Here is a 23050-nt window from a genome sequence, read left to right on the forward strand (position 1 = left end):
GCTGCCATCGTACATGCCTACAATAGTACTGTCAGTGATGTTACAGGATACTCCCCATACCGATTAATGTTCGGGCGGGAGGCTCGGCTGCCAGTGGACTTGGCTTTCGGCATATCACCTGATCACACCTCAGCAGCATCTCACAAGGGGTATGTGGACCGGTTGAGGAAGAGCCTAAAAACGGCCTACGAAAAAGCCCAAGTCTCATCTGATCAACGGGGGCTGAGAAATAAAAGAAACTTTGACCTGAAAGTTAGGATCCAGGATTTGCAGCCAGGGGATAAAGTGTTGTTGAGGAACTTGGGTATCCCTGGGAAACACAAGTTGGCTGACCGTTGGAAATCCCAGCCCTATGTCATCTGTAAGCAGCTGCCAAACCTTCCTGTGTATCAGATTAGGCCGGAAGGGAGAGTGGGCCCACTGAAGACTTGGCATAGGAACCACCTATTACCTCTCTCAGAAGCAGTTCGCCTACCTCCTGACACAGTCTCACATGAAGTCCCTTCAACGTCTCAAGGGCACAGGCCAGTTACCAGATCTCAAACAGCATTTCCAGATGTGAGGGGTGGAGATTCTCCAATTGAAGATCTGGAAGATGAAGAGGAGGTACCTGATTGGATGTGGTCATCTCAGTTACCAGAACCCACGACTGCGTACCTGTCTTCATCCGAACTGGTTGAAAGAGGAACCCTTCGGGCAGAAGCTCCTGAATTTGTGCCTTTCCACATGCTTACAGAAGAAGTAGCTGATGGTGAAGATCCTGAGGAGGAGGTTGCATCTTTCTCTGAAGAAGAATTAACTGCTTCTGAAACCCCAGAGTCCAATGCGTTGGGACTAGAGGAGGAAGCTCTTGAAGAATCCCCAAGAGCGGCTGGTTCCAGCACTTCTAAGATTGTGACTCCCAAAGAACAGAGGGAAAGAAGAGTCATTCACCCACCCAAAAGACTAACTTACGACCAATTGGGGAAATGCTCGGAAGAAGCTGTCCTTACTTCTAAGAGAACTCTTGATCAGCCTAGTTCTTCCACTGCAGATTTAGTGGAGGACAACCCTAGCTCACCCCCAGGCACATCTGTACAAGCCACTCAAGTGTCGGGGGTTTGTGAACAGAACCACCTTCCCTCCCCCAACAATTGGTGGGAGGTTCCGCTGTCGGCCCTGTGTTTTAATGTGCAGTTGTTGGGTTTGAACTCTGCTTCTGATAAGGGACATGGTTTACCGTTGTGCATGAGTTAATTGTTTTTTTTCCAACGTATGTGACAGGATACATGCTGTCGTTATCTTTGGGGACCAAAGTTTCTAAAGTGGGGGGAGTGTGTAGCGGGCATCCTCCCATTTACAATTGTTCATTAGTAGACTGTATAACATTCTGAAGGAACTCGGCTCCATCTAGTGGCCAAACTGCCACACTGCAGCTTGGTGGTTTTCATCAGAAGTTTCTAGTGGCCAAACTGCCACACTGCAGCTTGGTGATGTTCATCAGATACTACGATACCCACAATTCAGTTGGAACACCAGGGTGCATTGCTTCACCGCACAGCCTTTTGGGGGAAGCTTTATAAAGGAAGGGAGGAGCCAGGCTCTCTCTCTTGTCTCCTGACACAACAGCTAGAAGGAAGCAAGTGCTGTGGGCTGATGCTGCGGACTAGGCCTGAAGCCTGAGCCTGAAGTGACGGAGTGGAAGCATTTCATCTTCAGTAAAGGAGCCTTCCCAGAGAACCCATTGATGCTCTGCAGAGACTGGTGTTGCCCACATCAAACACCGCAAGCGCGGCTGGTGACAGAAATCGGAGGTGGAGAGCTCGGGAAGAAAGAGGCCGTTTGGTGAGCAGGGCACATGCCCAAATCTGTTTCTCGCTTGGAAGAAAGTAACTTTAGCCGGTGCTAACTACACTTCAGATAGTACGCAGTACACTCAGCGGCCTAGTGCACCTTCCAGGAGACTAAGCATTTAAACAGAAGTACATAAGGTGTCTTAATACGCCCAATTACGCAGTAACATTGCGGGTGATTGTAACCTTTTTTTTCTCACCCCTTTTGACTATATATCCTTACTTTTGGATTACAAATAGCTTGTGCACCAACGATTGCTAGCGAAGATTCCAAACCAAAAGGAAGGAACTGTGTATGGGATTCAAATAGGTTCTGCCTACCTGATACAAGAGACTAGACGTGTGTAAAGTATAGCCTGAATTGGGTAAAAGAAAGCCTATGAGTTATCTTTTAGTTGCATAAGTAGACAAAAATAGCTATCTTAATTATATTGTTTATTATTGTGTCAATAACTTTATCTTTCTTAGTTGACTCTTGTGATGTCTTTTGGAGTCAACTTGTACTTTAACTCTCAGTAAAGCTACTTTGGTTAAGCAAAAGTCTGTGTGTTGCACCTTGTGTCACCCAGAGGGACTGCGGCTGGAGAAAGGTAACAAGTTATTATTACTTATTGGGGTGATATATCCTGAACTGTGTTCTCCTGTAGCCATTTGGTATTATAGTCCCATTTCGTGTCAGTTGTGCCTAGGGAGGGTTCGAGCCAATTTCAGGGGTTGGAAGGCAGGACGTAGACCCAATAATCTAATCAGCAGCTCCTGCGGGGGTGGTGCTACACACCTACTAGATTCAGAGTCTGGAATGTCATTTTGGGGGACTCAAAATTTTGGGGTGTGAAAGAAAAAAGTGTTTACCATTTTTCGACCGCCCTATAGCAGTTTTACTGTTACAGGGCAGCCATGCTGCTCAGAACCATGTATATATTGGTATAATATCAAGGATTTTGCAGACAGAGGAAATGAGCTTTTCAACGTTAGCAAGCATGTTGTGTGAAGGTCCTTCTTCATTATAATGACAGTGTGGGGGAGAGAAATCCTCTGCACCTTCCTCCAGTACGGCATCCATATCCTCTCCATTCCCTTCTGTCTCTGCATCCTAGAGGAACCAGCATTTCGGGATCTGACTCCAGTTGGGAAACTGAAGCAGGAGAAGTGGCGGTGAGATTTAGAGCTCTGGACAAAGATGGCCGTATTAAAACATAAACTGTCTAAGGAATTGCGACAGAAAATTCTGCTTTGGTCAGGTATCCCACATGTTGCGTGTCTGAGATAGAGCAAGACCCAGAAATGGACATTGGTGGTAAAGCATGGACTTTATATACAGCCCAGCATTTTGGACAGATAATACAGGGTCACCCTGTACCTCTGACCATTACTCTATTATTCTTATATTATATTATATGATATAATCAATATTTTTTAATCCAACTTCCATTGCATTGGAAGAGAGACAAGGGTTAAGGCAGGTTCACAGGCTCCAACTGCAGACAGATATACCCCCGAAGAACAAGACCAGCACATGAAGCTACCACCAGAAGATGCTGCAACCCCCCCAAGGACACACTCAATTATAATGACTGAGTATACCCCTAAAGGACACAGCATCCTCCAATGACAACTCATATGGCTAAGGCCGCTAAGCTCATGAAGGCCACATTAAAGCAAAAAGGTGATTTATTATCAGGGCTTGTTTTTTCAGAGAATAGGTGCAAGAACTACCCCTTTGTCTGCCCCTACCCACCTCTGAGCATCATTCCTTGGTTCCACCCCCTACCACCTCTGAGCACCATTCCTTGGTTCCACCCTCCACCCACCTCCGAGCACCATTCCTTGGTTCCAACCCCCTACCCACCTCCGAGCACCATTCCTGGGTTCCACTCTCTGCCCACCTCCGAGCACCATTCCTTGGTTCCACCCTGTACCCGACTCCGAGCACCATTCCTTGGTTCCACCCTCTACCCACTTCCAACCACTATTTCTTGGTTCCATCCCCTACCCACCTCCCAGTACTACCCTTTTAGACAATACAGAACCAGGTATCATTTTGTGGTGCTAATTAATTTGTATGGAATTTGCAAATGAGAACAAGAAAAACAGTAAAATAGATTCCCTGCAGCCAGCAACAATAGATCCCCTAACAATGGACCACCCATAACAAAATCCCCCCTCCCCCCAGCAACAATAAACGCCTGGCTGCAACAACAGGTCTCTCCACAGCCAGCATCAATAGACTTCCTGTCAGCCAGGAATAACAGACCCCTCCCAGCAACAACTGACCCCCCAGAAATTTAAGACTCACCACCAGCAACAGTAGGTCCTCCACCAGCAACAATAGACCTCCTCAGCAACAAAAGACCCCCCTGCCAAAATAAATCCCCTCCATCTAGACTAGACCCCTCAGCAGCGAGCATCAATAGACTCTGCAGCAAACTCCAGCACCCCTTGCCATTACATACAGTCAGTGCTAGAGGTGCCCTAACTGCGTTCTCTCACGTTGCCACACAAAATCCCTGCTTATTATGCTGGAAAAGCTCTTCCTCTTCGTAAATGCCTAATTTGACATCCTGCAATGCAGTTAGAAGTGTCCCAGTTGGGGTTTGAACTGAGCAACCAAGTGCTGCAAGGTGTTGACCACTAAGACATTCTGCTGCTCTGTCCTTCTGTTCAATTTGCACCACTCTTCTAGAATGAGCTTCTAGCCTAACCACCATAGAGAAAAAAGGCGACAGAAAATTCTGCTTTTGTCAGGTAGACCACATGTCGTGTGCCTGAGATAGAGCTAGAACCGGATATGGACATTGGTGGTAAAACCGGGTCCTACTCCGGTACAAGGGATACATTGTCACTCCAAGGCTGAGTATTGAGCGGATCTTTGGCAGAGCCAATCTTCTGCGATTTAGAATTGGCTCCCTTTCTCCTGGTCTCCACCATAGCTACAAGTGAGGGTATTTAACTGTGGGGTACTCATGGAATAGGGTGCAGGAGATAGGGTGCAGTGTGTCTGAAAGGAGTATGCGTAAATCCAAGTGTTGACTGTCCTGCAATGAGTGGTGAAATGGCACCTGAGTACCTTATCAGGGTTCTAGGGGGAAGTGGCATTAAAGGGTGTGACCAGTGGTGTGATCACCTGAGACTGAGCTCTGAATTTTAGCGCCAAGTTTGAAAAGCTTACGCCTTAAGGGGAATACATTCCAGACTTAGTAATGTTTTATAGAGTAATGGTCAAAGTTACAGGGTGACCCTGTCTTATCTGTCCTGAATGCTGGACTGTATATAAGGTCCATGCTTTAATCGTCATGGTGGGCATACCCCCGAAGAGGTCCTCAGGGACTGGGTTCCATAGTTATGAGGTTCCATAGTGATGAACTACAACCCTGGACCTGTATAGCACCCTGTGGCTAACTCAACACATTACACCAAGTGCCATAGGGAGCACCTCATGCTGGATCCAATGCCTGAAACAACATTACAGGGCATTTCCAGAGCGTGGGGGTCTGAGTACAGCTTCCAAGGTTGCACCGATCCGGGTACACTGCTTATGACTGCTGTGCTCTCTTTCTCTCTCTGCAAGAAGGATGAGGTCATCAAAAAGGGCAGAGCAAGGAAGACTGGGGAAAAGAGAGACATGAGGAGACACAGACATTTTCCTGCTGGAGAACAGACTGTAAGTGCTGTAACATCCCTTCACTGAGACACACAGAGACACTGCTGATGATTTCATGTTCCTGAGGAAAATATCTGATGTTTTATGGTTCACTGAATGTTATTTCTTCAATACATGGACATTTAAACACTCTGCTGTGTGGATTACTGTCTATATGGATATGTTTTCTCAATTGGGATTTCACTTGCTAATCACAAGCCCTGATTGAGTGGAGGCACTGGCGCTTACTATAAATCCTGTCCTGATCACACAGATTATATATTCTGCTCCTAAATAGTACACAGGTGGCGTCATCATACCCCAGTAGCCGCCAAGAGTGACCAAAATAGCGCTACACAAGTTTTGTTGTTACATAGTTAGGTTGAAAAAAGTCCATCTGGTTCAACCAAAAAAAAAAAAAAAAAAGTATTGAAAACCCAACCATACAATCCCATATATACACAATCCTATACCTGCAGTTGATCCAGAGGAAGGCAAAAAATCCCCAGCAAAGTATGATCCAATTTGCTACAGCAGGGGAAAATAAATTCCTTCCTAATCGCCCGAGAGGCAATTGGATATTCCCTGGATAAACTTTACCTTAAAAAATGTTAGTACCCATTTATATTATGTACACCTAGGAAAGAATCCAGGCCTTTTTTAAAGCAATCTACCAGGACCACCTCTGGAGGGAGTCTATTCCACATTTTCACAGCTCTTACGGTGAAGAAGCCTTTCCGTATTTGGAGACTAAATCTGTTTTCCTCTAGACGTAAAGAGTGCCCCCCTTATCCTCTGTGTTGACCTGTGTTGACTTTATACTTGGACAGAGGGGTGGCTGTGGATGTAGTATACTTGGACAGAAGGGTGGCTGTGGATGAGGTATACTTGGATTTTGCAAAAGCGTTTGACACAGCCAGAAGACAGCAAGGGCTGATTGAAGAATCAGAAGATAAAATAATAAAGAGGAAAATAATAAACCAGTGAAGATAAACCGCAAATATATCCCATTCTAGGTTGGTGCACATTATTCTGCTCACACAATCAGTGCAAGTCCAGCTGGTATCAAAAGAAACTTGAATGGACAACCATGCTCCAGCAAAATACTCCTTTATTAGAATATATCCAGAAGTGACAACATGGCAGGAGAGATGAGACTGTTAACACGTTTCACACTACAAGAATTTAGTCATCGCAAACCCGCCATACTGCTTTCTCTCTATTTAAACATACAACATCAAGGAAATCAAGGAAGCAAAAATTCAAAATGAACAACAGATTGCAAAAGATAGTAGGACAAACCCCAAAATATTCTTCAAATATAAAAAAGGTCAGGTCTGAGCATGTAGGCCCTTTACAAAATAATCAGGAGTGGGTGACTGGGGACAAAGAGAAGGCAAATTTATTAAATACTTTCTTCAGCTCTGTGTATACAAAGGAGCATGAGGGAGCTCATGACCCAAAAAACAATAAGGTGAAAACCACCCTTCTCCTGCGCTTGGTATCCAAGCCCCTCGACCACACTCCTCACGGGACTGACAAATGGCTTCTCAAATGGCTAAGGTCTTGCTGCCCTTATCGGACTGGGGTCGTCCACCGGTACTAAAAGCAAAAAGAACAAAGAAAGGGCGCACCGACCTAGCGCATTATCTTCAATAAAAGGCTTTATTTATGTAACATTAAAAATGGCTACTCACAGACGTAGATAAACATAAGGCGCGTCAAGCTGAATTGCTCAATTGTCCGTGTTTAGTCCATATGACGCGTTTCGAGGCCTAGCCTCTTCCTCAGAGCCACTGTGTCATGACTGTCTCTTTGATTAAATGGTCTTTTAAATCAAAGAGACAGTCATGACACAGTGGCTCTGAGGAAGAGGCTAGGCCTCGAAACGCGTCAGTCATCTCATCGGTCATGGACGATCATATGGACTAAACACGGACAATTGAGCAATTCAGCTTGACACGCCTTATGTTTATCTACGTCTGTGGGGAGCTCATGACCATAATGAGGACGGTATTGACACAGCCCCAAATGATCCACAATGGCTCAAAAGCAATATGGTCCAGAAATATTTAGACAGAATAAGGGTGGATAAAGCGCCTGGACCAGATGGCATCCACCCACACATCCTAAAAGAATTGAGCACTGTCATTTCAAAGACTTCTAATTTTTAGGGACTCGTTAAGGACTGGAATAGTACCACTGGATTGGCGTAGGGCCAATGTGGTGCCTGTATTTAAAAAGGGATCAAAGTCATTGCCAAGTAACTATAAACCAGTTAATTTAACTTCTATAGTCGGGAAGATACTGGAGAGTTTAATAAAAGACCACATAGATGAGTTCTTGCTGGAAAAAAATATTTTAAGCAACAGACAGCATGGATTCATGAGAGACAGAAGTTGTCAAACAAACCTAATTTCTTTTTATGAGGAGGTAAGTAAAACCTTGGACAGAGGGGTGGCTGTGGATGTAGTATACTTGGACAGAGGGGTGGCTGTAGACATGGTATACTTGGACAGAGGGGTGGCTGTAGACGTGGTATACTTGGACAGAGGGGGGGCTGTAGACGTGCTATACTTGGACAGAGGGGTGGCTGTAGACGTGGTATACTTGGACAGAGGGGTGGCTGTAGACGTGGTATACTTGGACAGAGGGGGGGCTGTAGACGTGCTATACTTGGACAGAGGGGTGGTGGTGGACGTGGTATACTTGGACAGAGGGGTGGCTGTGGACGTGGTATACTTGGACAGAGGGGGGGCTGTAGACGTGGTATACCTGGACAGAGGGGGGGCTGTAGACGTGGTATACCTGGACAGAGGGGGGGCTGTGGACGTGGTATACTTGGACAGAGGGGTGGCTGTAGACGTGGTATACTTGGACAGAGGGGTGGCTGTAGACGTGGTATACTTGGACAGAGGGGGGGCTGTGGACCTGGTATACTTGGACAGAGGGGTGGCTGTGGACGTGGTATACTTGGATTTTGCAAAAGCGTTTGACACAGTTCCCCACACAGGGCTAATGTGTAAGGTAAAGTCTACAGGCTTGGAAAGATCGGTTTGTAATTGGATAGAAAATTGGCTAAAAGATAGAATTCAAAGAGTAGTGGTTAATGATTCTTACTCTGAATGGTGGAAGGTTATCAGTGGGGTACCCCAAGGTTCTGTGTTGGGACCCTTACTTTTTAATATCTTTATAAATGATATCGGGTCTGGGATTAAAAGTAGCATTTCAGTCTTTGCAGGTGACACCAAGCTTTGCAGTGGAATAACTTCCTTACAGGATGTCTCCAACTTACAAGCTGACCTCAATGCACTATTTCATTGGGCAACTATGTGGCAAATGAGGTTTAATGTTGATAAATGTAAAGTGATGCACTTGGGGGCTAAGAATATGCATGCATCATACATACTAGGTGGAGTAGAACTGGGTGAATCCATAGTGGAGAAGGATCTGGGTGTTCTGGTAGATCATAAGCTTAATAATAGCATGCAATGCCAAGCTGCAGTTTCCAAAGAAAGTCCTTTCTTGTATAACAGAGACATGGACTCCATAGAGAGAGATATCATCTGTACAAATCATTAGTAAGACCTCATCTGGAATATGCAGTTCAGTTTTGGGCACCAGTTCTTAAAAAGGATATCGGGGAACTGGAGAAAGTGCAGAGAAGGGCAACCAAACTGATAAGAGGCATGGAGGAGCTCAGCTATGAGAAAAGATTAGAGGAACTGAATTTATTCTCTCTTGAGAATAGGAGATTAAGGGGGGATATGATCACCTTGTATAAATACATAAGGGGTCCATATAGTGAACTTGGTGTTGAGTTGTTCACTTAAAGGTCAACACAGAGGACAAGGGGGCACTCTTTACATCTAGAGGAAAACAAGATTTCGTCTCCAAATACGGAAAGGCTTCTTCACCGTAAGAGCTGTGAAAATGTGGAATAGACTCCCTCCAGAGGTGGTCTTGGCCAGCTCACTAGATTGCTTTAATAAAGGCCCGGATTCTTTCCTAGGTGTACATAATATAAATGGGTACTAAAATTTTTTAAGGTAAAGTTGATCCAGGGAATATCCGATTGCCTTTCGGGCGATCAGGAAGGAATTTTTTTTCCCCTGCTGTAGCAAATTGGATCATGCTTTGCTGGGGTTTTTTTGCCTTCCTCTGGATCAACTGCAGGTATAGGATTGTGTATATGGGATTGTATGGTTGGGTTTTCAATACTGTTTGTTTTTTTTTTTTTTTTTTGGTTGAACCAGAAGGACTTTTTTCATCCTGACTAACTATGTAACAACAAAACTTGTGTAGCGCTATTTAGATCACTCTTGGCGGCTACTGGGGTATGATGACGCCACCTGTGTACTATTTAGGAGCAGAATATATAATCTGTGTGATCAGGACAGGATTTATAGTAAGCGCCAGTGCCTCCACTCAATCAGGACTTGTGATTAGCAAGTGAAATCCCAATTGAGAAAACATATCCATATAGACAGTAATCCACACAGCAGAGTGTTTAAATGTCCATGTATTGGAGAAATAACATTCAGTGATCCATACAACATAAGATATTCTCCTCAGGAACATGAAATCATCAGCAGTGTCTCTGTGTGTCTCAGTGAGGGGATGTTACAGCACTTACAGTCTGTTCTCCAGCAGGAAAATGTCTGTGTCTCCTCATGTCTCTCTTTTCCCCAGTCTTCCTTGCTCTGCCCTTTTTGATGACCTCATCCTTCTTGCAGAGAGAGAAAGAAAGCACAGCAGCCATATTGACAAAGGGCAAAACAAACACTGCATAACAGGAATACACACTTGAAAGATGGGCAAAGAAATTATCACATCACTACATTCTCCTCCTGCTGAAAATCCTTCCGACTGTAAGATCCTTGGTATATTCAGTGCCTTTCTGCCTCTTTACTTCCGGGTTGCGTTCCACCACTCAGGTAGGTGGAACGCATATGGGTGTGGTAATGGTTCACAGCGCTGACGTCATCATCAGGCGCCGCATAGGGCGCCTATTTCAACTGACGGTCTGCACTCACACATTGTTCGTGCAACCGCTCCTGATAGATGCCTAACCTGACGCTGCCGAATCTTCCAGTGACACACCCCAATTCTGGATTGACCGGAGCCTCGCTACCTCGCTCTACGCTTATTTGCTTCCTGGCTATTGATAAGTACCCCACAGGGGACCCCTCCTTATCAACAACGCTTGCTACCTATTACCTGCATTATTGAACTGATTGCTAGCTCTTATACATCTTGCTCTTTAACATCTACTACCTGCATTGCTGAATTAGATTGCTAGCTCTCATACATCTTGCTTGCTAATACCTAAACCTGCATTACTGAACTAGCTTACCATCTCTTGTACATCTTGCCTACTACTATTTACCACCTGTTGAATGTACTAGATTGCTAGCTCTTGAGATCACTAATCATCACCAATTACTACCATTCCTCAGAACCTATACCTTCAGTGTATCATTTCACTGCTACTTGCATTTAGTACCTGTCACTCTCATAACATCAATTACTGAGTGTTTGTACATGTGCATACTGAACCAGGCTGAACCACTATGATGAGTCAAGAGAGTTGGATCAGGTGATTTAACATTTCTCTACAAGACTACTGAGTGGAACTCTGCAGCTGTAGATCCAGTCCATTGATCTAAATAATCAGAGCGTTACACGACCCGGCAAGGATATACACATAAAATAACAACAGAAATTAACATCGTTGTCGCCTTCTGCAGACCATTTCTCCAGAAGCAATCTATTAGAGAGCTAGCTGCAAAGAAAGTATGGTTAGTAACAAATAGGCATCATGCTAACCAGTCTAGAATGAGCTGCAATCATGTCTGTCAGAACATGAGGTTGTACATAGTTCTATACAGCATAGCAGGGTCTTCCCAATGTGTCATAAGTAAACACCGGTGGAGGACGTCGAACACGATCTCCTCTCCTCAACCCCTCAGGCATAAATCCAGAGAACTCTGGGACAGCATTAGTGGGGAAACTTGGTGCTCCAACCATGCCTGGAACTGTAGGCACAAAATTTTGGACTGTTGGTTCAAAAGCCGGAGTAGCTGGGTTCAAACCTCCCCTCTGAGGGAGGCCCCCATCAGTACTCGGTGAAGGAACCTGTACAGGAGACTCTGGTGGAGGTGTAAACCAGTCATTGTCATCACTCTGGTCTCCACTGTTGGCACAAGGCACATCATTAGAATCTGTAGCAATGTCAGATTGTGGCTCCTCATCAACAGTAGCAACTTGTGGTACCGGAAGCAAATGATTCCTATGCCAGGCTTTGATCCGACCCTCAGGTCCTCGAATCCTGTATACTGGAATCCTAGGCAGTTTTTCTACAACTTCAAACAACTTATTTCTCCAGCGATCAGCTAACTTATGTTTGGCTGAGGGTCCCAAATTGCGGAGAAACACTTTATCACCAGGTTGTAAGTCTTTGTAACGAACTTTGGAATCAAAACGCCTTTTATTGGCAGCATTTAATTTCGCAGCATTTTCCTCAGCCAACTGATAGGCCTCTTTCAAACTCTGTTTGAGTCGTGCCACATACTGATAGTGATTCCTCTGTTCCACTCCATCAGTAGACACGCCCAACTGAATGTCAATAGGGAGACGGGCTTCTCTCCCAAACATGAGAAAATAAGGGGAAAAGCCAGTGGATTCATGTCTGGTGCAATTGTAGGCATGTACCATAGCTCCAACATGTCGGCTCCAGGTCTGCTTAGCACCATTAGGGAGGGTACCCAACATGTTCAACAAGGTACGATTGAAACGTTCATGGAGAGCGTCACCCTCTGGATGATAAGGGGTGGTGCGGCTCTTGTTGATAAGCAATGTTAACAGCTCTTTAATAAGGCGACTTTCAAAGTCCCGCCCCTGGTCAGAGTGAAGTCAATTTGGCAATCCATACAAAAAACTTCTCCCACAGCACTTTGGCTACAGTTACTGCTTTCTGATCTTTGGTGGGATAGGCTTGAGCATAGCGAGTATAGTGATCAGTCACAATCAAAATATTTCCCACACCACTGCTGTCATTGTCAATACACAAAAAGTCCATGCACACTAAATCCATGGGACCAGAACTTTTCAAGTGTTCCATAGGAGCAGCTCGAGTAGGCAGAATTTTCCGTTGCAGACATCTCACACAACGGCGGCAATAGTCCACAACAGCTTCCCTCATCCGTGGCCAAAAGAATTGGTCTTGGATTAATCCATAGGTTTTTTCAACTCCTAGATGCCCATGTTGATCATGCAAACTTCTCAAAACAGAGTTTCTATAGACTTGAGGGAGCACTAGCTGTCTCCTTCCAGGATGATCATGAAACAAATGTACCCTGTATAAAAGTCCATCAATTATTTTGAGCTTATCCCATTCCGTAAGATAGTAGGTACTCTGCTCAGGTAGATATTTTCTCATGTGGTTAGGATCTTTGCGGAAAACAGACTCTCTGACATGTCTGATTATTGGATCTCTTTTTTGCAGAAGGATCATATCTTTCTTTTGCAGCTGGATGTTTACTGGCACCCCTAAAGCAGTGGGACAGCAATACATGTTTGGAATACACTCTTTACCAGCTCCCAGGGAATCAATAGCTCTTAGGTCAGAGAAAACAATATTATCTCCTTGTACAACAGCTGTAGCACAATAGGCAGCCACAATAGGCCCAGCTACTTCCTCCCAGTCACTTTCTTCCAAGTTCATGGGTAATCCAGGGTGCCTAGAAAGAGCGTCAGCCCCAATATTCTTGGGACCCGGCTTGTACTTGAGAGTGAACTGATAATTAGACAAGGCAGCAAGCCACCTATGACCAGTGGCATCTAGCTTAGCTGTAGTCAAAACATAAGTCAGGGGGTTGTTGTCGGTTCTCACCTCAAACTGAGTTCCATACAAGTAGTCATGCAGCTTTTCAACAATAGCCCACTTCAGGGCAAGAAATTCCAGTTTATGAACAGGATAATTATTTTCTGCTGGGCTTAGACTGCGACTGATATAAGCAACAGGCCTTAGTCCTCCTGGGTACTCTTGATGTAAGACTCCTCCCCATCCATCATAGCTGGCATCCACATGCAGAATGTATGGCTTTTGTGGGTCTGCATAAACCAACACTGGTGCTTCTGTAAGACTTTTCTTAAGCTGTAGAAAAGCTTCCTCACAAGCAGAAGTCCATCTCTCACTGAAAGGAGTTTTGCGGTTTGTGTCCATGCCAGGGGTTTCTTTGAGCAAGTCATTAAGAGGCCGAGCAGTCTTGGAATAGCCTCTAATGAATCGATGATAATAGCCACAAAATCCCAAGAAGGACCTCAGTTCTGTCAGATTTGTGGGACGGGGCCAGGTAACCACAGCCTCCACCTTAGCAGGATCAGTTGCTACCCCTTCTGCAGATATGATGTGACCCACAAAGTTTACTGAAGAGTGAGCAAACTTACATTTGTCCAGTGAAAGTTTTAGCCCTTCCTTCCTCAAACGATCTAGCACTTTAAACAGTCTCTGGTCATGCTCCTCCAGAGTGGAGCCAAAGACAATTATGTCATCAAGGTAGACGATACATTGAGTGGGACAAAGGTCTCCCAGGGTCTGATCCATCAAAAGTTGAAAGGTTGCAGGTGCACCACTAATGCCCTGAGGCATGCGAACAAACTGGAAAAACCCCAGGGGGCAAATAAAAGCCGTCTTTTCTTGATCTTCCTCACTCATTGGGACCTGGTAATGACCAGATCTTAAGTCCATTACTGTGAACCATTTACTGCCTTGCAGGGCATCAAGAGCTTCCTCAATGCGAGGTAGCGTGTATTGATCTGGGACTGTTCGCCGATTTAGAGTCCTGTAGTGAACACATATTCGCACTCCACCATTTTTCTTCTTGACTACCACTATTGGGGATGCATACGGGCTTTTAGACTCAGCAATGATGTTTTCATCTTTCATTTTGTGCAAGCACTCTCGAACATCATCCAGATCTTTAAGAGGTATGCGCCTGGATCTTCCTCTAAATGGGGTGCTATCTGTTAGGCGAATACTGTGCTGAATACTTTTTGCACACCCAACATCCATGTCATCAGTAGAGAAAACATAATTGTACTCCATTAGCTGCTCTCCTAGTGCTTGTTGGTGTTCTGCAGGACTATCAGCATCATTCAAGTGAAAGTCTAATTTGGTTTCTCTCTCCTTGACTTTGGCAGTGTAGGAGCTAATGGTTTCCACTGGGTAACAATAGGCTACCTCTTTCCAGGCTGGTATTATAACTGGGTGTGTGGTAATGTTCCCGGACAGTAACAACATCCATTCTTGGACATTTTACACAATAGTCTTTCCTTTCTGGTACTATCTCCCAGCCATTCTTTGCAGCCTCTTTTGTATCAGTCTCTAGCAAAAAGAAACTACCATTTGCACTTGGTGAAATTTCCACATAAACCCGCAGCACTCTCACTCCCCCTGGTGGAAGCTCTATGGGACGCCATGGATTTCCCACACACCCTCCAGGAAGATCAGGAGCAAAAGTTTGACAGATATTTTGAAGTTCTGGAGCAACAGGCAGTGAAGGTAGGGGAGTTCCATGTTGGGACTGAAGAAACCGTATGAAAGCAGCCTCAACAGCTTCAACATTGGAAGCCACAATCATAGGAGCATACTCATTACCCCCAGGTGGAGGGCTCACATAAGCAATAACTTTAAGTGGGGGATCCTCCTCAGCTATCACGCCAGAAATGCGAAGCTCAACTTCTAGGCAACCATCCATAAAAACAGGATTTTCTCCCACACCATAAACAGGCAAAGTGTCCACAGGTTGCAAAGGGAGGTGGTTTAAGTGTTGCTGATAGAAGGGCCTGTATATGATCGTCAGCTGAGAACCGGTATCAAACTGAGCAGTAGTGGGTATATCATTAACAAACAAATGGAAAGTACATCTGCGGGCTACCCCAGGTAGCTTGGTAAACGTTTGTTTTCTTGATCTTCCCTGTTTTCTTTGGTACATATGTCCAGCTTTACTGTGAATTTCAGAACTGTCAGCAAGCAGTGGACACTGACGAACTGTGTGGCCTGCTTGTCCACAGCGGAAACATTTAATGTGGAACAGAGGCTTATCACTGGAGGTTTTATCAGCAGATAGAGCTCTAGGCTGTGGGAGTCTACTCACTTCTTTGTTCTTAGCAACAGTCTCATTTGTGGGCTCCACCCCAGAATTCTGTTTAACTTTGCTCTTGGAAGGGGTACTAAAAAGAATATCAGACTCCTGTCTCTTTACTTCAGTCATAGTTTCAGTGAAAGTAAGGTTCCTCTCTCTCAAAACAACTCTTAGAACTGGTGATATTGGGTGGTGTGGCAGTAACCCCTTTATTATTTGAGCAGTCCTTAATCTGTCAACATCTGTAGGAGAGATGACCTTGTCAGTGAGCAATCTCCCCAGTAGTACTTCTAGCCTCCTCACAAACACAGAAACATCCTCTCCCTCTTTATGCTTTGTCTGTATAAAATCAGCAAGCATCTGATCAGGGTCACGGTGCAGTCCATAAGCATCTGTCAAAATATCAATATATTCTTGAGCACTGGTACTCACATGAGTCTCCTTGTAAGCTCTGATGATAATGGATGCTGGTGGTCTTAAACTTTCCATGATGCACTGTTTTTTCTTTTCCTCTGAACAGGTCCATTCCTCTATCACTTGCTGTGCAAAATCTCTCCACACCTCAAAGCTTTCTTCACCAGTGGGGACAGGTAGCACTCCTGAAAAAGCCTTTAATTTGCGATAAGAATCAGCATGTAAATTCTGGGCAATGACTTCAGTGATTTTTAGCAGCAGATGCTCAATATCTGTTCCCTGCTTAACAGCCGCAGCAGTCAACATTACAGTTTTCTCCTGATGAAGCAGTTGTATTCAATGGTTCACACTTATCAGGCAGGGCTGGTAACTTCCGCCTTACTGGAGGTGAACTTACTGGAAATACTACAGCACAACCAATTTCTTCAGCCCCTTTCGGATATATACAAAAGGGCCCTTTAACTGGATTTAAATCCACCTCACTGAGACAGAGATAATGGGTATACAGTTCATAACTCTCATCTTCCTCTCTTTAATCCACAGGAGCGGCATACCGCAAGGTTTCATTTGCTTTTAGCGCCTCCTGCAGTTTGTGGACGCTCACACGGATAGGTACATATGAAATAGCAAATGTCCTTTTTGGTGGCAGTCCCTCTTCCAGGGCCCACTGCCTAACAGCTTCTGTAGATAACAATGAAATGGTCGTTCCTCAATGTCCTGTTGCAAGATTTGTATCTCAGCAGTGCCTCCAAATGTAGCGCTATTTTGATCACTCTAGACAGCTACTGGGGTATGATGACGCCACCTGTGTAGTATTTAGGAGCAGAGTCTATATAATCTGTGTGATCAGGACAGGATTTATAGTAAGCGCCAGTGCCTCCACTCAATCAGGGCTTGTGATTAGCAAGTGAAATCCCAATTGAGAAAACATTTCCATATAGACAGTAATCCACACAGCAGAGTGTTTAAATGTCCATGTATTGAAGAAATAACATTCAGTGAACCATACAACATAAGATATTCTCCTCAGGAAAATGAAATCATTAGCAGTGTCTCTGTGTGTCTCAGTGAGGGGATGTTACAGCACTTACAGTGTCTGTTCTCTAAGCATGAAATTCCTGTGTGTCCTCATGTCTCTCTTGTTTCCAGTCTCACCCAGAAAACCTTGCTCTGCCCTTTTTGATGACCTCATACTTCTTGCAGAGAAAGAAAGAAACACAGCAACCATATTGAAAAAGGGCAAAACAAACACTGCATAACAAGAATACACATTTGAAAGATGGGCAAAGAAATGATCACATCACTACAATGACAATCTTTGAAATGAAGCTCCACTACCCTGTTACTACCCCTGTTTTCTAAATCCAGTTGATGTAACTTAATTGTTATTGTCTTTTTTTTTTTTTAAAACAGTGAGGTTTATTGAAATCTTTGGTACAATACAAAAATAAACCGTGCATTGAAACTGCAATCAGGTTCATAACACATTGGGGTACAAAAATACAAATATACAAAATGATCATCACCGAGAAACAGAACAGACATAGTAAAAACAAAGCAGTAGTCAGTGGCTCTCCGTCGATCCAACACTCGAACAGAAAATATTGATTTACCAGGGGCGGTCAACATAAAGTAGTTACCCACTGCATTACCGAGCCGTATCAGGGCACTGCACCCATGTGTCCCAAATCTTGTTGAACTTCTGAGGGCACCCCCTATGTTTATATAAAAGTTTATGAAATGGGATGACACCATTAACCTCCCTAATCCACAAACCTAGAGTAGGAGGAGTAGGTCTCATCCACCTCCTGGCTATCAGTTTACGTACTATAAACAAAGTTTCCTGAAGAAATATGACAGTGGATTTGGGCATCTCTCCATCTGGGTAAACCCCCAGGAGACACTCCTTAGGGGAGAGTTGCAGAGGAGACCCCATCTTGTCATGGAGGAATGTGACTACTTGTTGCCATAGAGTCTGTAATTGGGGACAGCTCCACAAGAGATGAAAGAAGGAGGCGTCAGGGTCTCCACACATAGGACAAGAAGGGACCAAGTCAGGGTGATATTTGGACAGTCTGAGTGGGGTGAGATAAGCCTGGTGTATTATAAAGGTCTGAGTTAGGCGATCCGACAGTTTTGGCGACACTCTGCGGCACGTCTCCAGGGCATCCTCCCATTCCTCATCCTCCATGGCCCCCACACTGCGCTCCCAGCGGGTCTTAAGTGCAAAAGCCAAGGTGGTCGAGGAAGGTGTGTGAAGTTCAGAGTAGAACATGGAAATAAGGTGACTGGGTGCTGTACTTTTAACAATCTCAAGGGTGGTAACCGATTCTAGCTCAGGAGGGCCGTCAGGGAATTGAGATCGATAGGCATGGGAGAGCTGTAAGTATCTGTAGTGCATGGGGCCCTGGATCGCAAACTGATCCTGCAAGGCCTCGTAAGACCGCAGACCAGTGGTCGTGGAGATATGGCTAAGGAGAAGAATACCCCTCCCGCTCCATATCGACAGGTCAGGGATGGAAAGGAACTCGCGTAATGCGCTATTATGCCACAGAGGGGTGAATGTGTGAAATGGAGGGCACCGAAGCCTGGACGCTACCACCTCCCAGATCCGACAATAGTGGTATAGAAGAGATCTGGGGCACAAGGGCTCCGGCGAGCCCCTGACACCCCTAAGGATAACTAGGAGGGGGTCCCCGAGGGGATGAGCCCACCCAGGGCAGAGCAGGGTCAAAAAGCGTTCTCTATCCGTTTTATCTATGTGAAAGAACTGGGACAACTGAGCTGCCAGATAGTACAGATTAAAATCCGGCAGGGCCAATCCCCCTAGGTTTGTAGGATTCTTGAGTTTGCGCCAGGAGATCTTGTGCCGGTTAGCACCCCAAACAAAGGTCTTGAGGAGTGATTCCATCTGCTTAAACAGCTTGAGTGGCAGGTAAATAGGAGAGTGCCATACAACATAAAGTATTTTGGGAAGGAGAATCATTTTAATTAAATTGACTCTTCCCATCACTCCCAGAGGTAATTTGGACCATACTTGAATTTTAGCCTTAAGCAGAGGGAACAGGGGTTGAACGTTATCCGGGACATAATCTGCTGAGTTAGCTGTCACTTGAATCCCTAAGTATTTAATGCGGGATACACATTGTAGGGCCGGGCTTGCGGGGGCGATTGCCTGTGGGCTCTCGTCAAGCGGGAGAATTTGTGACTTATCCCAGTTTATCTGAAAACCGGAGAATCGTCCATACCTGTTATTGTCTTTTTTGATGAAACCAATAAAAATCTATTGATTGAAAAAAAGGGAAATAATTTCCAAACTGTTAATCCGAGCATGTAGTTCCTCTGAGCTCCACAAGGTGGTGATCTCACTTCTACCCAGACAGGAAGTCTCTATGGAAGACAGGAAGTGATGTCAGTTATAGACAGGAAGTTATGTCACAGGAAGTGATGTCAGGTATAAAAGGGACATTTTCGGGTGAAAGGTGAGTTGGGAGGAATTAGAGAGTAGATATTGCTGGACGAGGCAGCAGGTGAGGTAATAACAGTGGTGGGATTCAAAAATGTTAGTAACCAGTTCCGACTTTCAAGCATGGTGTAATTTTTTTTATCTAATGTCAGTTAGGGTTCCGATCTGTCCGCCGCAATGTCGCAGTCCCTCTAAAATTTGCAGATCGCCGCCATTACTAGTAAAAAAAAAATAAATAGAAATGACATCAATCTTTCCCCTAGTTTGCAGACATGAAAACTTTTACGCAAACCAATCAGAATACGCTTATTGGGATTTTTTTTTACCAAAAATATGTAGCAGAATACAAATTGGCCTAAAATTATTAAAAAATTTGATTTTGATTTTTTTTTTAAAGGGAATGTTATATAGCAGAATGTGAAAAATATTGGTTTTTTTTCTTTATAGCATAAAAAATAAAAACCACACAGGTGATCAAATACCACCAAAAGGAAGCTCTATTTGTGGGGAAAAAAGACGTCAATTTATTTGGGTACAGCATCGAAAGACTGCGCAATTGTCCGTTAAAGTAACGCAGTGCCGAATTGCAAAAAATGGCCTGGTCATTAAGGGGGAAAATCTTTCGGTCCAGAAGTGGTTAAGTGCATTCACTTCTTAAAGGTCGAGGGGGCCTTGGTATTTAAAATGCTTTGTAATACATTTACCAGGACTCCCATACAATCTGTGCTACACTTCCCAGGTGTCAGGAACAAATCCTCCTGAAGAGCGAACACATTAGCAGTGTTCGCTCTTTAGGAGGATTTGTTCTTGACACCTGGGAAGTGTGACACATATGATATAGGAATCTTTGTTTCAAATAATAGCAGCAGCTGTGCCAGAACAAAGGGTTGGCATTTTACTATTACATGCAAAGTGATATTTTACTTTATTTTATGTCTTATTTCACTCCTTTTGAATAAAAACATTTGCCATATTGTCAGACAGTAACTCATACCCGAAGGCTGAAGACATTTATTTGGGCCCCTCCAGAATCCTCTTAATGTTTCCGGCCACCATGCTGCTACCTCACGTGCTGCAGCCCGCAGTGCTAAACCGCGCTGAATGAACTTGGGTGGAGGCGGAGCCAAATTCGACTAGGCGGCGCTGCGGCGTGGAGGAGAAAGAAGTGACATCATTGGTTGCTAGACGCCAAGCGGCTCTAGCAACTAGTGCTGTGTGTGTGGACTCCTGCCCGCCTCCCCGCAGCAGAGCGAGAAAGCAGCCACAGGCAGAGCGGAGTCAGATCGGGTCTGCTGAACACAGACTCAGTGACATAACCAGAGTCAGCTTTCAGCTTCGGTTCTGCGAACTTGTAATTTTTTTGTAACAGGTTGTAACACGAACCGGCTGAATTCAACCACTGGGTAATAAGATCTTATTTTCTATTTACACCCAGCAACCCCCCCCCCGTCATGTCCGTTTTCTTCCTCCATAGTCACTGTGACCTCTTTTATCTCCAGTAGATGATGAAACACACATATATAGTGTGGAAACCTAGAGTAACCCCTTCAGGGTCAGAACATTTCCCCAATTACGGGGTCGGAAAATTCTCTTCATTCTGGAGATTTGTCACCTTTCCCACCAATCATCTTCTCACCTTAGCAGTCTCTTGTTAGGAGGGATGAGATTGGGGTTTGACTTCTGAAATTTGCCCTTTCACACCCTTCTTCTGAAATGTCTGACAAATATCCCCATGCCTCACTATATTAACCATGTGCCTGCCCCTCCTGTAGGCCCAGGATCAGCATGGTAGATGGAGTGGAGGATGATCAGTTCTCAGATCTCCTCTCTGGGGAATTAATCCAGAAGAGCCAAGCATTTCATCACTTCCAGGTTCAGTGCCATCATTCCCCGGTCACTGTAGTCAGTGAAGAAGCTGGTTGATCCCGATCTGTACTTCATCAGCTTCACTGGTGTCTATAGGTGACGTTGGAGGTTTAATAGACTCCTAATGTCTCCTTAAAGAGGACCTGTCATTTATATTACGCTGTCACAAAGTGAGGTATTGGCCGCACACTAGAGTGAGAGCAATGATTCTGGGGCCGTTATTACCGGGTTTCTCTAAACGAATGACCTGTAGGCGCTTTTATAGCGTTGTCTTTGCACCATGTTGGGTAGTGAATTTAGACACTATTTCATGGGGAGACACAATTTTTTGAGTTGACATAATTGTGTGTATGTGTGTGTGGGGGGGTGCGCTTTGTTTTTACAAGCATAACATGCAGATTTTATCGTGTGTGAAAATTTAATTTTGTTTAAAGCCCATCTCTGGGGAAACAAAAAACCACCAAAACCCAAATGAGCATTTAACCCTCGTATAATGGGGGCAGCCCCACTTCAAGGGTTACATGGTCATTTTGGTGTAGGGAACCAGTAAAAGCACTTTTACTTATCTGATCCGCTGATCCCTCAATACCGGCACTCTCCTCTACTCCCCTACACTCTGGCAGTGGACTGTTCTTCCTCCTGTCCAATCAATGGCTTTGGGCTCTGCATTGGTCTTGATGGTCTCAGAGAACCTCTGACCACTCATTATAAAAAGATCCCCTTAATTAACCCAATCTACATGTTCCAATTCCCACCCGGGGCAACCCGCCTATAACCCCTTATATCCCCATCCTAATATTGTCCAACCAATGCAATCCAGATAATTCTTCATTATCCATCTACAGAGAAACCGGCACAGATCAGATGACCACACCAATGAGGATGGAGGAGGATCAGAGTCTCATGACTGAGAGGTTATTAAGCCACACCCTGGAGATCATCTACCTGCTGATCGGAGAGGTGAGGAGGATTCTGGGAGGTCACATGACATCACTCTTATCTCTATTAATAAAACACAGACCTGACCAGAGAGGTGAGGAGGATTCTGGGAGGTCACATGACATCACTCTTATCTAGTCTGGTCAAAAGACCATGTTCTTATTGTAGACATGTAGATGATGTCAGATGATTGATATTGGTTTATCTTTCTCCTGATCTGTAGGATTGTGTTGTAGTGAAGGAGTCTACTGGAGAGCCAATCTCGGGGGGATGGAGCAGGACCCAGAGCCCCACCATGGTGCCTCCACCTCATTCTCCGATACCTGAGAGGAACAGAGAGCAGAAGATCCTGGAACTGACCACGATGATGGTCCATCTGCTGACAGGAGAGGTGAGGGGTGCTGGGAATTTTGGGACATTATCCAGTAATAGACAAGGGATGTGTCTGGATGGTGACTGTATCATTGTGTGTGTCAGGTTCCTATAAGGTGTCAGGATGTCACTGTCTATTTCTCCATGGAGGAGTGGGAGTATTTAGAAGGACACAAGGATCTCTACAAGGACGTCATGATGGAGAATCCGCCGCCCCTCACATCACCGGGTAAGAGGAGACTTTATTGTAAAGGAGAGAGCAGTAAGGAGGGTCCACCTAGATCCCCCATCATCTGATAAACACATAGAAACAATGTATTCAGTCAGTGTGTGTGTTTCCTACAGATGGATCCAGTAATGGGAACCCACCAGA

General features: G+C 44.8%; 2 protein-coding genes across 2 annotated transcripts in view; both read left to right on the top strand.

The window, feature by feature from the left end:
• The window catches only part of LOC309550250 (uncharacterized protein), a gene marked incomplete at both ends in the record, with an annotated part of 974848 nt that overhangs the window by 946513 nt on the left and 5285 nt on the right, over positions 1–23050 (top strand). The window lies entirely within an intron of this gene.
• LOC309549812 (uncharacterized protein) overlaps positions 1–23050 on the top strand; it is a gene marked incomplete at its 3' end in the record, with an annotated part of 143307 nt that overhangs the window by 119564 nt on the left and 693 nt on the right. The gene's annotated exons all lie outside the window — the stretch shown is intronic.

Source organism: Pelophylax lessonae (assembly GCF_965119305.1).
Source record: "Pelophylax lessonae genome assembly, chromosome: 3".
Lineage (NCBI taxonomy): Eukaryota > Metazoa > Chordata > Amphibia > Anura > Ranidae > Pelophylax > Pelophylax lessonae.